This window comes from Malurus melanocephalus, unplaced genomic scaffold, assembly GCF_030028575.1.
Source record: "Malurus melanocephalus ecotype Western Australia unplaced genomic scaffold, MMel_1.1 scaffold_430, whole genome shotgun sequence".
NCBI lineage: Eukaryota > Metazoa > Chordata > Aves > Passeriformes > Maluridae > Malurus > Malurus melanocephalus.
In genome coordinates, this window is record NW_026623662.1 from 332,942 (window position 1) to 345,509 (window position 12,568).

Here is a 12,568-nt window from a genome sequence, read left to right on the forward strand (position 1 = left end):
TCCCCAGTTTCCTCAGGGTGCCTGAACTGGTGGGATGTGGTGCTCCAGGAGCTCAGGCAGACCTGGGGGTTGCAGGTAACACAGCCCCTTTTAGCCAAGTGCCTGAAGCCTCAGAATTCAGGAGAAAATCATCTGGAGGCACATGAAGCACGATTGGTTCAAAAGCCATCTGGGAAGTCATCTTTGTGTCCCAGGAGATGTCTTCCAAATTAAAAAAAAAAAAATTTAAAAATTCTGCCTTGCCTTTGGAAAACCCTCAAATATCTTCCTGGATTGACTTCTCACAACAGTGTGGGTTGAGTTATGTGAAACGTTTCCTTCCAGCTTGGCAGAAGGAGGCAGGCTGGAGATGGAAAAGGCTTTCCCAAAATCACCAGGCAGACTTAGAGCTCCTGAATTCTTCCAGCACTGAGAATTTTGGAGCTCCTGGATTGTGGTTTCATGTTCAGRAGGCCACGTTTTGTCTCTGGATAAGGGAAAGCAGCTCCATCCAGGGAAGATTTTTTTTAGGATCATTTTCCACCTGGAAAATGCAGGATTTGTTTCAGGAAAATAGTCAGGCAAGACTTATTTAGAAAGAAATAATTCCCAGTGAGGGATTGCACTGACCTTATAAACTGTGCAAGTGAACTTGTGGGCTCCTTCCCTCCCCTGATGGAATTAGCTCCATAAAATGCTTTGCAGTCCATTTCTTGTGGTCTGCATTTATACATATTTTACTCCATAAACATACATTTAATGTCCCCTTGGAAATTATTTCCTGCCTATACTTAAAGCTCCGCATCATCCTAGGGCAGCAACTGGATGAAAAATAATTGAAACCATTAAGATCAGCTTTTATTTCAAAGGAGAAAAAAAAAAAAAAAGAAAGAAAAGGTAATTGCTGGAATGTGTCTTTTTCAAATTACACAGTCCCTGGGATGCCTGTGCCACCGGTGTGTTTTAATGCTGGAACAAAAATGAGGTTTTCCAGTGAGTTGTGATATTACCTTTCCGACCACGTGGGACCAAAGGGGCTTGGAAACACCTGACTTGTGCCTCCACCTCCAGCCAGGGACTCACAGGCTGAATTCCAGCTCAATTATGCTCCTACATTTCACTCAGAATTGCAGTTCTTTAGGATTCTTCCTCTTGTCCAAGTGTCAAAATTATAACCTCTCACTGTTCCTGCTTCAGCATGAAAAACTCTGAGTTGGTGCTGGGTAGAGTGATGCTGTTGTACCGATTCTGGAAAAAATTCAGCTAAGTTGGGTTGTTCTTTTTCCTCTTTTGCCAATTTTGTGAATCACCTGCCTAATTTCAGGCRAGCCTGCACGAGATTTACCACATGCTGATATTTCTGTGGGTAGAATTAATGGGAGTGAAGACGTGTGAGGCACTGAAATGTGGCAAGGTGGGATCTTCAAAACTAAGATTTTTTTAAGATCGTTCAGATCTTTGACTTCAAAGATTTAAATTGCCCAGGTTGAGCTCAGATTTGCACGTGCTCAAACAAAATTTTGCATTTATTAACTAAATTCTGCCAAATTCACCTGTTCTGACAGAAGATACATCTATACTGGGGTAAATATCTCATTTTTAGGGACAGTTAACAGGACACTTTGTGAAGGTTCTGGTGGCCATTCCCCACTGAACCTCTGCCCTCCAGCTGTCCCCAAAATTGCCACCAGAGTGAACTCCTCCCCCAGTCTCCCTGGTTTGGTTTAATTACAGCTGCTCGTTGCGGACATGAATCCTAATTAGATGGAAGTGGCAAAGAAAGAGCTGATCTGAGCTTGAGAAATTCAGCCTGAAATAAGAGAAATTGGGGTCAGCACCTGAGCACAATTCTGTAGTGCTGGTGGCTGATCAGCTGGGGTTTGTATGGGTACCTACAGCCCTGGGAGGCTCTCAGCAGCCACGGGCAATGAGTGCTGGGTGATGGGAGCTGATGGGTTCATCAGCTTACGGGTTTTAATTGGCTGGAGGAGCTTCAGGACTCGTGGAGTTGGAGAAATGTTGGTGGTTGTAACGTTATTGTAACTCTACAGGGGAAACTGAGGCATGGCCAGGGCGAAGTGGGAGCAAGAGCAGAGTTTAAATGGAGCAGATCGGTGCTCTGTGTMCCCAGAATGATCGAAGGAGGGGTGGTTTTGATGCTCAGCTCCACTCAGTTCCTTCACTCAGCTCAGCATGGCCTGGCCATGTGCTCCTGCAGCCCCAAACACCCCCTGCCCTGGGCTGATCCCCCCTCGTGGGCAGCAGGAATTGGGAATTCTGCCCCTCCAGGTGAGCCCCCACCTGCAGAGCTGCCCCCAGTCCAGCAGCACGAGGAGCTGGAGCTGCTGGAGAAAAATCCAGAGGAGCCCCTAGAGCTGCTCTGGAGCCAGCTGGGAGAGCTGGGAATGTTCCCCTGGAGAAGGGAAGGATCCAGGGAGAGCTTCCAGAACATTCCAGGGGCTCCAGRAGAGCTGGAGAGGGACTGGGGCCAAGGGCTGCAGGGACAGGACACAGGGAATGGATCAGAGTGGAAAAGGGGAGATTGGGGTGGGATCTGGAGATGCTCAGGGATGGAATCAATCCTGGCAGTGAACTGAGGTTGTGGAGGAGCCAATTCAGCTCCAGCTCCATCCAGAATTTCCCCGTGGTGTAGATGGGACTCACAAAACATCCCTGGAAGAGCTGGGGACTGAACCCTCCCCTCCAAACCTTGACTCAAGGTCACCACTGGGCAGTGACCTTCACTGGYCACTTCTTTCATCAAAACCAAAAAMCCCCAGGGAGATGAGATTGGGCCTGAGAGCTCGAAGGAGGCTTTGATGAGAGCTGGAGGATGACCCAAGCTAACAAAAACCTAATTACTACTAGGACAGGAAAAAAGAAAAAACCCAAACAAACTGAAAAAAATCTGTCAATTCCTGCAGCTGAGGTTTGTGCTTTGCCACCAGCTCAAGGCAAGAGCCATTGTCACACCCAGCCACGAACTCTGCGTGGGTTTCTCTCTGTGCAGGAGTCGTAAGTTTAAAAAATTTATTGATTTCATAATTAAGGAGCTCTGCAATACATAAAGTTAAAAGCCGTGCAAAGCGTATACACAGAGACCACATAAAGATAAACAAACACTCAGATTTAACACAGCATAAGTGCAATAATCACCCATAAATGTAGTCATCACCAACTGTTTAATATAGATCAGTGGCAAACAAAAGAATAGATGGGATGGAAATTATTATTTGTACTGGAGGAGCTGCAGAGGCCATGAGCAAGATCACATCTCACCCACATACATAATGAGAGGCAGCCCTGGAGGGCAAACAGCTCGAAAAAAAGCCCAAATTCAAGAGGAGGAGCAGTGGAAGGAGGGGTGCTCTCCCATCTGAAGGTCACCAGGCTGCCAGGGCAAAGCTGAGCCCTCCCGATGCCCAGATCCACCTCCAGCACACAGCATGCAAATGAGATTCAACTGGCAATCGCTTTTATTTCAGGCATAGAATAAAAATTGTCAGGAAAAATAATGTGATTTCTTCCCAGGCTGTTTTGGCAGGGGTGGAAGCAGTTTTTCAGCTGCTGACTGTGGGGGACCAGAGTTCATGGACCAACCTGCCCAGAGTGTGGGGAGAGATCCACTGCTTTTCCTCCACTGCTTTTCTGCTCTTTAGGCACCAGAAAATGTTCACTGAGCAGGAACTGTCCCAGCAAGGAGCTCACGGTGTCGTTTTTCTTCTGCTGCACCGGTCACAGGGTAGGATTCATCTCATTGAGCTGGAGATGTTTATATTTAAGATGTTCACCTCCAAACCTCCCTCGATGCTCAGCAGGGGGAGAAAAAAAACAACTAAAAGTACATACACACACACAAAAAAAACCCAAAACATACAAACAAATCAACCCCAAACCAAAAAAACCACGAGAACAAAACACCAAAACACCAAAACAAAACACCAAAACAAAACACCAAAACAAAACAAAAAAATCCCCCCCAAAAACCCCAAACAAACAAAAAAAAACCAACCAAACAAAACCCCAAAAGAACTCCCAAAAAACAAAAAAGGCATGCAAAACCCATAATTTTCAGCGTTTTAGGGAATGTTCAAACAATTATCCAGGGTGTGACAGCCCCTGAGAGTCAGCTGAGGGGTATCTGCAGAGGGGTGATGTCTCAGCTGGGTGCTAGGGTGCCCCAAATCCCCAAATCCAAATGCTCTCCCTTCCCAGACACAGCAGGAATTTGGAGAACACTCTCCCTGCTGCCACAGGGACATCACAGGAGGGATGGGGAGCGGGATGGATTTGGTCACCACACCCTGTCTYTGCTGCCTGGGACATTTCCTCCCCTGTTGCATCGTTAGTGTGATCCTCTGATGAGCTTTTCATGGGTTCTCAAGCTCCTTGAGAATAATGGAGGTTAATTTATCACCTTAAATTACTGCAGCATCCTCAAGCCATAAGGAAAAAACTGTAATTACCTCTCCTCTTGCCCACCCTCTCTTCCTCTACTACAGCAAGGTCTGTGGTCCTGGGACGTGCAGAATATGTCAAGTTTCACGTCACCTAATCTCCCCCAAAACAGATTTTTCAGAAATAAAGACAACTCCTGTAGCTTTGCAATTAAATATTAAAGGCCTTTGATTAAAGAGCCATAAATCACTGAAAGGCCTTTAAATTTCTGTAATGTCTCACAGCCTGGCATGTTCTGATTGCAATCTCATGCTCATTTTGCAGTGGTGAAAGACAGGTACCTCCAAATATTGGCCATCAGCTGTTGAGGTGAAGGATGATGGGGRAGGAGTGAAAACAATGTTTAAATCAGGGTTATAAAAATATCCTGGCAGGAGAACACCCCAAGACACAGGGGCTTGTGTCCTGAAAATGGCATTTCTGGTGCAGCAAGGGTGGCATGGGGAATTCTGTGGGATTGATATATCCCAGTGTGGGGGAAGGTGGGATGAGTTTTTGAGGTCCCTCCCAACATGAAGTGTTCTGTGATTCTCTGATTTTGATCTGTGGCTTTCTCCTGCTCTGCCCAATGATTCCTGTGCTGTCTGCAGGGCTGGGGGTTCTCTCTGCTGGTCCAGACCTGGAGAAGATCCTCCTCAAATTTCCTCTGCTGTGCTSCAGGAATGAGCCCTGTACTAGAACTTTCCTTGGACTGGAGCAGAGTGGGGATGAAGAATATCCTGGATGGATCCATGGTGAGGAGCACCAGAGGCTCCTCAAGGTTTGACCTCGTCCAGCTCAGGCCCATCTGATCTTCTGGAAGCTCTCCTGATGATTTAGCCCTCCATGAGCCCATTCCTGCTGTTCTGGGGATTCAGGGGGACAAACCTCCCCCACCCCTCTGGGCGTGAGGAGTGACAGATCCAGGATCTGCTCCTGYTATGGAATCCTGGAATYGTTAAGWTTGGAAAAGACCTGTGCAGGAGCCCTGGGTCAGGGACATGTTAGGAGAATATTTGCACAATCYATCCCTCCAGGATTTTTTTTGGAACCCCCCCAAAACCCTCTGTCACCAGCCAAGGGGGTGAAAGGGCTCCTCACTGCTGCTCCCCCTCCCCTGCAGGTGAATTTAAYGCAACATCTCAAAAATGTGGCGAGGAAATTAATTATTTGGAAATGATGTGAAGGAAGGGAGGGTCAAACCCAGCGGATAATTTATTCATTACTCATATCTCCAGCGGCTGTAATTGAGGTGCTCTTTTAATTGTCCACTCCAAAAAAATCCCTGGCTTTTCCAATAATGGCTGGGATGGTAACTGTCACTCAGCTGTATAAACCTCTATCAAAGCTGGCTTTTGACTGGCTGATGGTATCACCCACTGCCTTGGCTTTATTTTAGCTTATTAAAATTGATCCTAAATAAACCTGATCTGCCCCGAATTATTTTTTTCCTTAAATTAATTTGAATGCAATTTGTTCTCAGCGAGATCTGCTGCCATGTTGCATCTCGCAACGCAAACACGAGTTTGTTGGGTCACTCTAATTAATTTGATTTTGTATCTCAGCCCTCCTACCCATCACCAGCACTAAATGGAATTATTTAGAAATAACAGAGATAATGCTGGCAAAATAACATGCTGTGACAGGACCAAGCTTTGCTTCTTTAGGAGAAAAAAAATAATAATACACAACATATTGAGGTGGTTTATTTTTTGATTAAACGCTTCTGCTTCGCCTCGGCATTTATCTTTCGGAGACAGCTCCAGATCAGAGCAAATGCATCATTCCATTAACATTATCTCCCTGTACATTTGAGTGGGGGTCCCCAGATAATAAAGGGCTACAACATGCGTGGCCAGCTCACACCTCCAGCAGTTTTTATTCCCTCGGAGAGGATTTGTACAAGAGGTGTTGGGGAAAAAAAGGGGGAGGAGGTTTCTGCCCAGTCTCTTGGGTGGGAAGTCAAATGGCTTCGAAGGGATGGAGTGGAGYGACTGAATTCAAAGGTTTTAATGGAAATATTGGGGCCAGGAGCTGCACAAAGTTTGAAGGAGATGATGGTGGATCATTTTATTTTTTATGTTTCATTTTTATGTTTTATTCCGAGGCTTTGACCCAAGAACTGAGGAAATTCGGGCAGTCAGATATCCCCTGAACCTTAAGAGTTTGGAAAGAGGGATGGGGGACGTGCAGGTGTTGCAGATGATCCAAACAATGGGAGGGATTTGGGAAGAGCAGATTCCCAAAAGGGACACATGATGGTTTTGGGGAGTGGTGGAAAATAACCAGAGTAATCTGAGGTGAAAGAAAGATCACCTGTGCCTTTTTTTGCTGTTCCTGGGTTAAGGAGATCTTCCTATGAGGGTGGGAAGTGGGGAAAGCAGAGAGGGGGAGATCTCAGCATGATCCAGAATCAGAATAAACAGCGGTGATGGGAATATCCATAGGAATAACACATGTTAAAAAGTTTTCCTATGGAGGGGAGGGCTCTTATCCCAGATTTTGCTGATGTGGACATTGGATGGTGGCTCCAAACACCCACAGTGGCTCAGATGATGGTCAGAGGCTGAATCCCAGACCATTATCTCCATCTGCTTGGACATTTGTATACATGRAGGTGAGTGGAGGCAAAAASAAAATGGATTYAGAAGGAGAAAAGYTGGAATTTTTACCCTTGAGGTGCTGCAGCATCAGTTTGTAGCACTGCACAGGGGTCAAGGTCTGCAGAGGGTTTCTTCTGGCACAGTCTGTTTTCACCACAGAGGAACCCACCCAGAACAGGATAACAGGGGAGAAAATCCATGTGTTTTGTACAGGTCCTGCCAGGRAACAAAGCAGAGAAAGGAGCTGGCCTGTCGATAGACACTTTATATATATATGATTTCTTTTTTAAGGTATTCTTTTTTAGGAAGAGCTGACTGAACAAGCCCCACTCCAGCCCTCCAGACAGGACCTGCTCTTGTGAATTTGGGAACATATTTAGAGCTGCTTTCCAAAGGGCCCAGCAGCATCTTCCTGTCTGCAAGCCCAGGATACTGAACACCAACTATTCAACAAGTGACCCTGCCCATCAGGGAAATCTCTCTCTCTTCCCCTCCCTGTTTGTCTCCTCACTCTCCCTGCCCCACTCCCACCCCGTTTTCTGTTATTTCTCCCTCCCTTCTTCCTCTCTGATGCCATGGTGATGGAGCTGACATGTAAGAATAGCTATTCTTCGCCGGGGTTCCCGCAGATCCCAAGATGAGCTTATGCTTCTCCCCCTCCCTCGTCTCCCACGTTCCCTGAGTGGGTAAATCCGTGTGCTGCCAACCCCACATGCTAAAAATGATGGGTTAACCTTCCCCCTCTTCCCTGCCTCCAATTGGCTTTAAAAAGCATGAATTGCAGAAAAAAAAATCACACACGTTGGGCTTGGTTTGTGCATTTTTCTGGGTTTTTTTGGAGCTTGGTGTTCTATCAAACAAACCTTTCAGCCCCTGGTGTCTGTAGGGCCCACTCCTGATTTGGGGCAGTTTGAACTGTGTTTGACAGGCAACAGGRGGCTCATTCCTGGAAGTTTTTGGAAGTAGGTGGCTGGGTGGATGTTCCCCAAGTGAGAGAAATGCCAAAGTAGGGAAGAGGYTTTATAAATACCCCGAATTCAGGATTAGCCTCCAGCAACATCCACGATTAGCTGTGAGATTGGGTAGGCTGTGAAAGCATTTTTTGTGTCCTTTTCCCACCATCTGAGGGAGGCAAACTTCCCAAAAGACCTTTCTGGAGTGTTACCAACTGCAAGGATTGGAGATTCTGCATCTTTCTGGGAAAATCCCTGCAGCTCTATCCTGGCTCCTCWTCTCTGTCCTGGTACCCACTGGAGCTGCATCAGAGCTGCAAGCCTGACCCAGGTTCTGAAATCCAAAAAAACCCCTTCATCTTTGGATTAGGCCCTTCCCCTCTTCAGGCTGGGAATTTTCCAAATTTTCTCTTTGGATTTGTTCTGATTTAAGGGCTGCTTCTCCTCAGATGAATCCAGTGGCCCCAGCGTTGCCATTTCCCTTTCTCCTTCCACAGTCTCCAGATCCTCCTGCACGTCCCTGGACTCTTCTCCTCTGACTCTTTACCCATTTCTCCATCTCATCCCACTCCTTATCACCCCCCAGTGCTCTCCAGCCCTCTGGAGCAGGGAATAATTGCTCTTGCTCTCATTATTGTTCGCCAAAATGAAAAAACAATGAATTTGCCTGACTTTCTGGGGTCATAACTTATCACTCCACCTGCCTGCTTCCACCATGATTCCCTTTTCTCTCATCTCCTGCAGTTTAAAGTGGCCCCTCTCAGGCATCCCCTGGTTTAATTGGGAAGCCAAAAACTGGGTTTTATGCTCCCCTTATCATTATGAGCTGACTGCTCCCCTGGCTCCCATCTCCCCGTGTCTGGCTCCATCTGCCCCTCTCCCCTGTCCATCCTCCCGTTGTTCTGTTTGGAAAAACGACAGCCTGGGTGTGACCAGAGGCGGTAACGGYCGGCAAATATTTGAAGGGGGAAGGAGAAAAATTGTCCCTGGGGGAGTTTCCAGCGGGAGAGTTGGGATGGGGAGATGTGCAGATGATGCTGTCRGCCTGAGAACATCATAAATCCCCTCTGGGTGGTTTGGGATGGGGAATGAGCATCTCTCTCCTCCCCGGGTGTGCTGGGAGGGGCAGAGACTCTCTGGAAGTGGAATTTTGCTGGGGAGATCTGAGCTGGAGCAGGGGGACAGAGGAGAGGGAATGGGAAAGGAGAAAAAGGGAATTAAATTACAGCAAAGAAGGGAAATTTGGGCTGGAAAACTTCCTGTAACTTGGTGAGTTGGTGTGTGAATCCAGACATAGACTGGGGCTTACACTGATGGGAAGCAGCTCAGGGAAGGGAGGGGACAGTCAGACCCTGTGGCTCCTGTGGGTTGTTGGATTTGATCCTGGGACAATGTGAAAGGAGATTTTACTTCCCTCAAAAAAAAAAAAAAAAAAAAAAAAAAAAAAAAAAAAAAAAAAAAAGGCAAACCTCACCTCTTTTTAACAGCGGGTTGGGTGGGAAGAGGGAGATGATCAATAACTTTAAAAAAATGTTATTTAATAAATGCACTACTAAAAAAACTGCCAAAAAAATATATCCCTGCAAAGGCTGACAGGGAATTAAGGGAATTGCCAGAGGCTGGGCAGCAAAGCAGCGACAGAGGAGAAAGGGATGTGCCACCTCTCTGCTCCATGCCAGGGCATTCTCAGGGAATCCACTGTGCCAACCCTCAGCACTCCAAAGAAATGTTGGACAGAGCACGAACAGAGGATGGCTGAGATGGACCCAGAAATTGTTTCCAAAAATGCCACAAAAGGAGGGAAAGGCAGTGGTCGGGTGACCAAGTGACACAATCTTGCTCTTCCCTATGAACTTCTTCTACAGTTTTTTTGGGAAGCACTTTTACCTCATTTTCTGTCTACACAACCCTTCCTGAAGCTGCCAGCACTGCCAAAATCTGAGGGTGTGACACCCCTACAGACAGACCAAGAGGTGCCCTTAGGGACAGAGCCCACCCTGTCCCTTCCCAGGGTGTCACAGTGACAACACAGAGCTTTAAACCAGCTCGCAGTGAATTTTCCACCCTCCAGAAGCGCGATAAAGACATCCTTTGTCAGCAGCGGGGATGGTGACAGCTCCCCAGGAGAGGCCAATTTTCTCTCATGTATCAGCCGAGAGGGGCGAGCTGGAAAGATCTGAAAGACGGGAGGGAAGAGGGGGTTTAAAAAGAGACCTGGAGGAAGAAGATTTTCAGTATCAGCCCTCTCCCCGGGCTGGTTTTTGTAGGAATTCGCCCGTTTTGAGGGATTTCCAGCTGCCACCAAGCGCGGCCGCTGCAGGTGGCGCTGCGATGTTGGGTTTGAGCGGTGCCTGCGATCGCTCAGCCCCGAGCTGGAACAGCTTTTAGCAACTTAAACACCGCGCTGCTTTAACAAACTTGTAAAATGGCGGTGGGAAAGAATGATGGAAAACTCCAAAATAATCTAATTTAGATTTTTCTTCTCTATCTCTTTTTTTTTTTTTTTTTTTTTTTTTTTTTTTTTTTTTTTTTTTTTTTTTTTTTTTTTTTCCTTTAAATTGGCTCCTCCTCTTTGTTGTTGGAGTCTCGAAGTGCACAGGTGGATGTCCTGGGAAAAATAGGTGTTTTCTGCACTTTGGGTGTTGATGGAAGTGATTTTGGTGTGTGGCTCGGGTAACAAAGCAAGAAATGAAAGGATGCATGGGTGAGGGATGAACCATAGAGGGATTTAGGGATGCTGCTGGCACCCAGGATCTCAGGGACAACGGGGGATCTTTTGGGGCAGCAGGAGGGAAATTTTGAGGTTGTTTGGATGGAGACAACATGATTTTGTCTCATCCCAGATGATGATGTGGCAGCTTTGGTGCTGCCTGGTGGCTTTTCTCCTCGGGGCAGAGTGGGGGATGCTCAACCTCTCCATGAGCTCTGCTGTCCCTGTGACCTGAGGGGACAAATATCCACTGGGTGACARCAGGGTGAGCCTGAACCCTCCTTGTCCTTGGGCCCTTTGACTGCAGCAATTCATAGGTCAGGGGAGGTCATTTGGGTTTTCCAGCCCTAAGCCTTTCCCGCCCCCGCTGCCCAGTTCATGAAAAGGCCTATAAATAAAGTCTCGTTTGTCGCTCACTCCTCGGTGAACCCAAACAGCACAGGCACATATTGACTCGTGCCATTGTCTTAAGAAGCAGAAAGAACTGGTATTAATTTCTTCCTCCCCACCGGATAGCGGGAAGTAATCTGGGGATATCCAGATTATCCGTGTTTATTGGAACAACCCGCTTTTAAACGCCAGAGCGAATCTCCTCGAGATTTTCATATGTTTTTATTAAATGGAGCTGCGAGCCAGACTGGACACTAAATAATACTGTACCACTCGGAGCAGCAGTGATCTTTAGAGGTTACTAACCTGCCATTGTATCTCCCAGATTCCTGTCTCGCTCCTCCGTTGTCATTTCGCTGTGTTATTACTCTTCAGGCTTCGCATCGTATTCATTTCTCTGAATGAAAACAAATGACTCCGTGCGAGAGGTAGGAGATAAAGAATAATAAATACATTTTATGCACCACCTTAAAAAAAAAAAAAAAAAAAAAAAAAAGGCTCCGAATCCCCATCCATCCATCAGGAAATGTAAACCGGAGCTCAGGCAAAACACACAGGCGCGTAACGCAGGCACGCGCCGGGGAGATAAAACTTGTTTTAAGGAAAACATGATATTGTTTCCAAATAAATATCTCAGAGCATGCAAATAGACAGCCCCCGGCCCCCGTGCTTTGTGGCATAAATTTAAGATAATTAAAAATACAAAGCTTGGATTAAGCCTGATTTTCTGTCAATGGTGGAGGCTGTGGGGAGGAGGGGGGGTGGTCCTGCTGTGTTTGGTGCTGCACAACCCCTGGAGAGGCAATTCCTGCCTCTGATCYCGGATATTGATTGCCGTGGGCTCTGGGACCCCCTGTCCCAGGCACCCCCTGCATCCCTGCTGGATGCCTTTGCCTTCTGCCGGGGAGGGGGAAGCTGCGGGGTCGCTTGCAGAGTTTTCTCCCTGATGTGAGCATGGCCAACACCCCTGGAAGCAGARAAGCTCTCCCCCAGCTGCTTCTCCTGTCCTTCAGAGCTTTGTGAGGCGCCCACCCTCAGGGAATGGGGGCTCCCTGGGGAGCAGCCCTGTTGCTATCCATGCTCCGAGAACATCCCTTCCCTTCCCAGCGTCTGCTCTGGGATCACCCGAGGGAGGAGTGCGGCTCTCTACACAGAGGGAATGAACTCGTGGGGTGGGATCTGCTCCCTGGGGCACCCCAAAACTCGGGCAGGAAGCACTGACAGCTTTTTAAAAATGCTCCTATTCCTGCGGCTGCCGGGAATTAGAGGGAGCCCCGGCGAGGGGAGCAGCTTGCAGCCGCTCTCCGGGATTACTGCTCACCCGAGCTGAGAGATTGATCTTCCTCTGAGCCTCCCCACGCCCGCTCTGATCCGCTCCCCTCCGAGCCGGGGCCAAGCCGGAGGAGAGCAGAGGGAAGAGGAGGCAGGAGAAAGGGAAAGGAGACGTCAGCCGAAGCCGGGAAGGGCTTTTCTGAGCAGCAGATGGGGGGAGGCAG

The 12,568-nt window shown here is 47.7% G+C and overlaps 1 long non-coding RNA gene across 1 annotated transcript; it reads right to left on the minus strand.

The window, feature by feature from the left end:
• Positions 1–4,049: 4,049 nt before the first annotated feature.
• On the minus strand, positions 4,050–12,562 carry LOC130581729 (uncharacterized). Its single transcript, XR_008966255.1, has 4 exons — positions 12,394–12,562; positions 11,379–11,469; positions 7,089–7,235; positions 4,050–4,530 (listed from the first exon to the last, which is right to left on the minus strand). It is a non-coding gene; the product is annotated as an uncharacterized LOC130581729 (long non-coding RNA).
• Between the last annotated feature and the right edge of the window lie 6 nt (positions 12,563–12,568).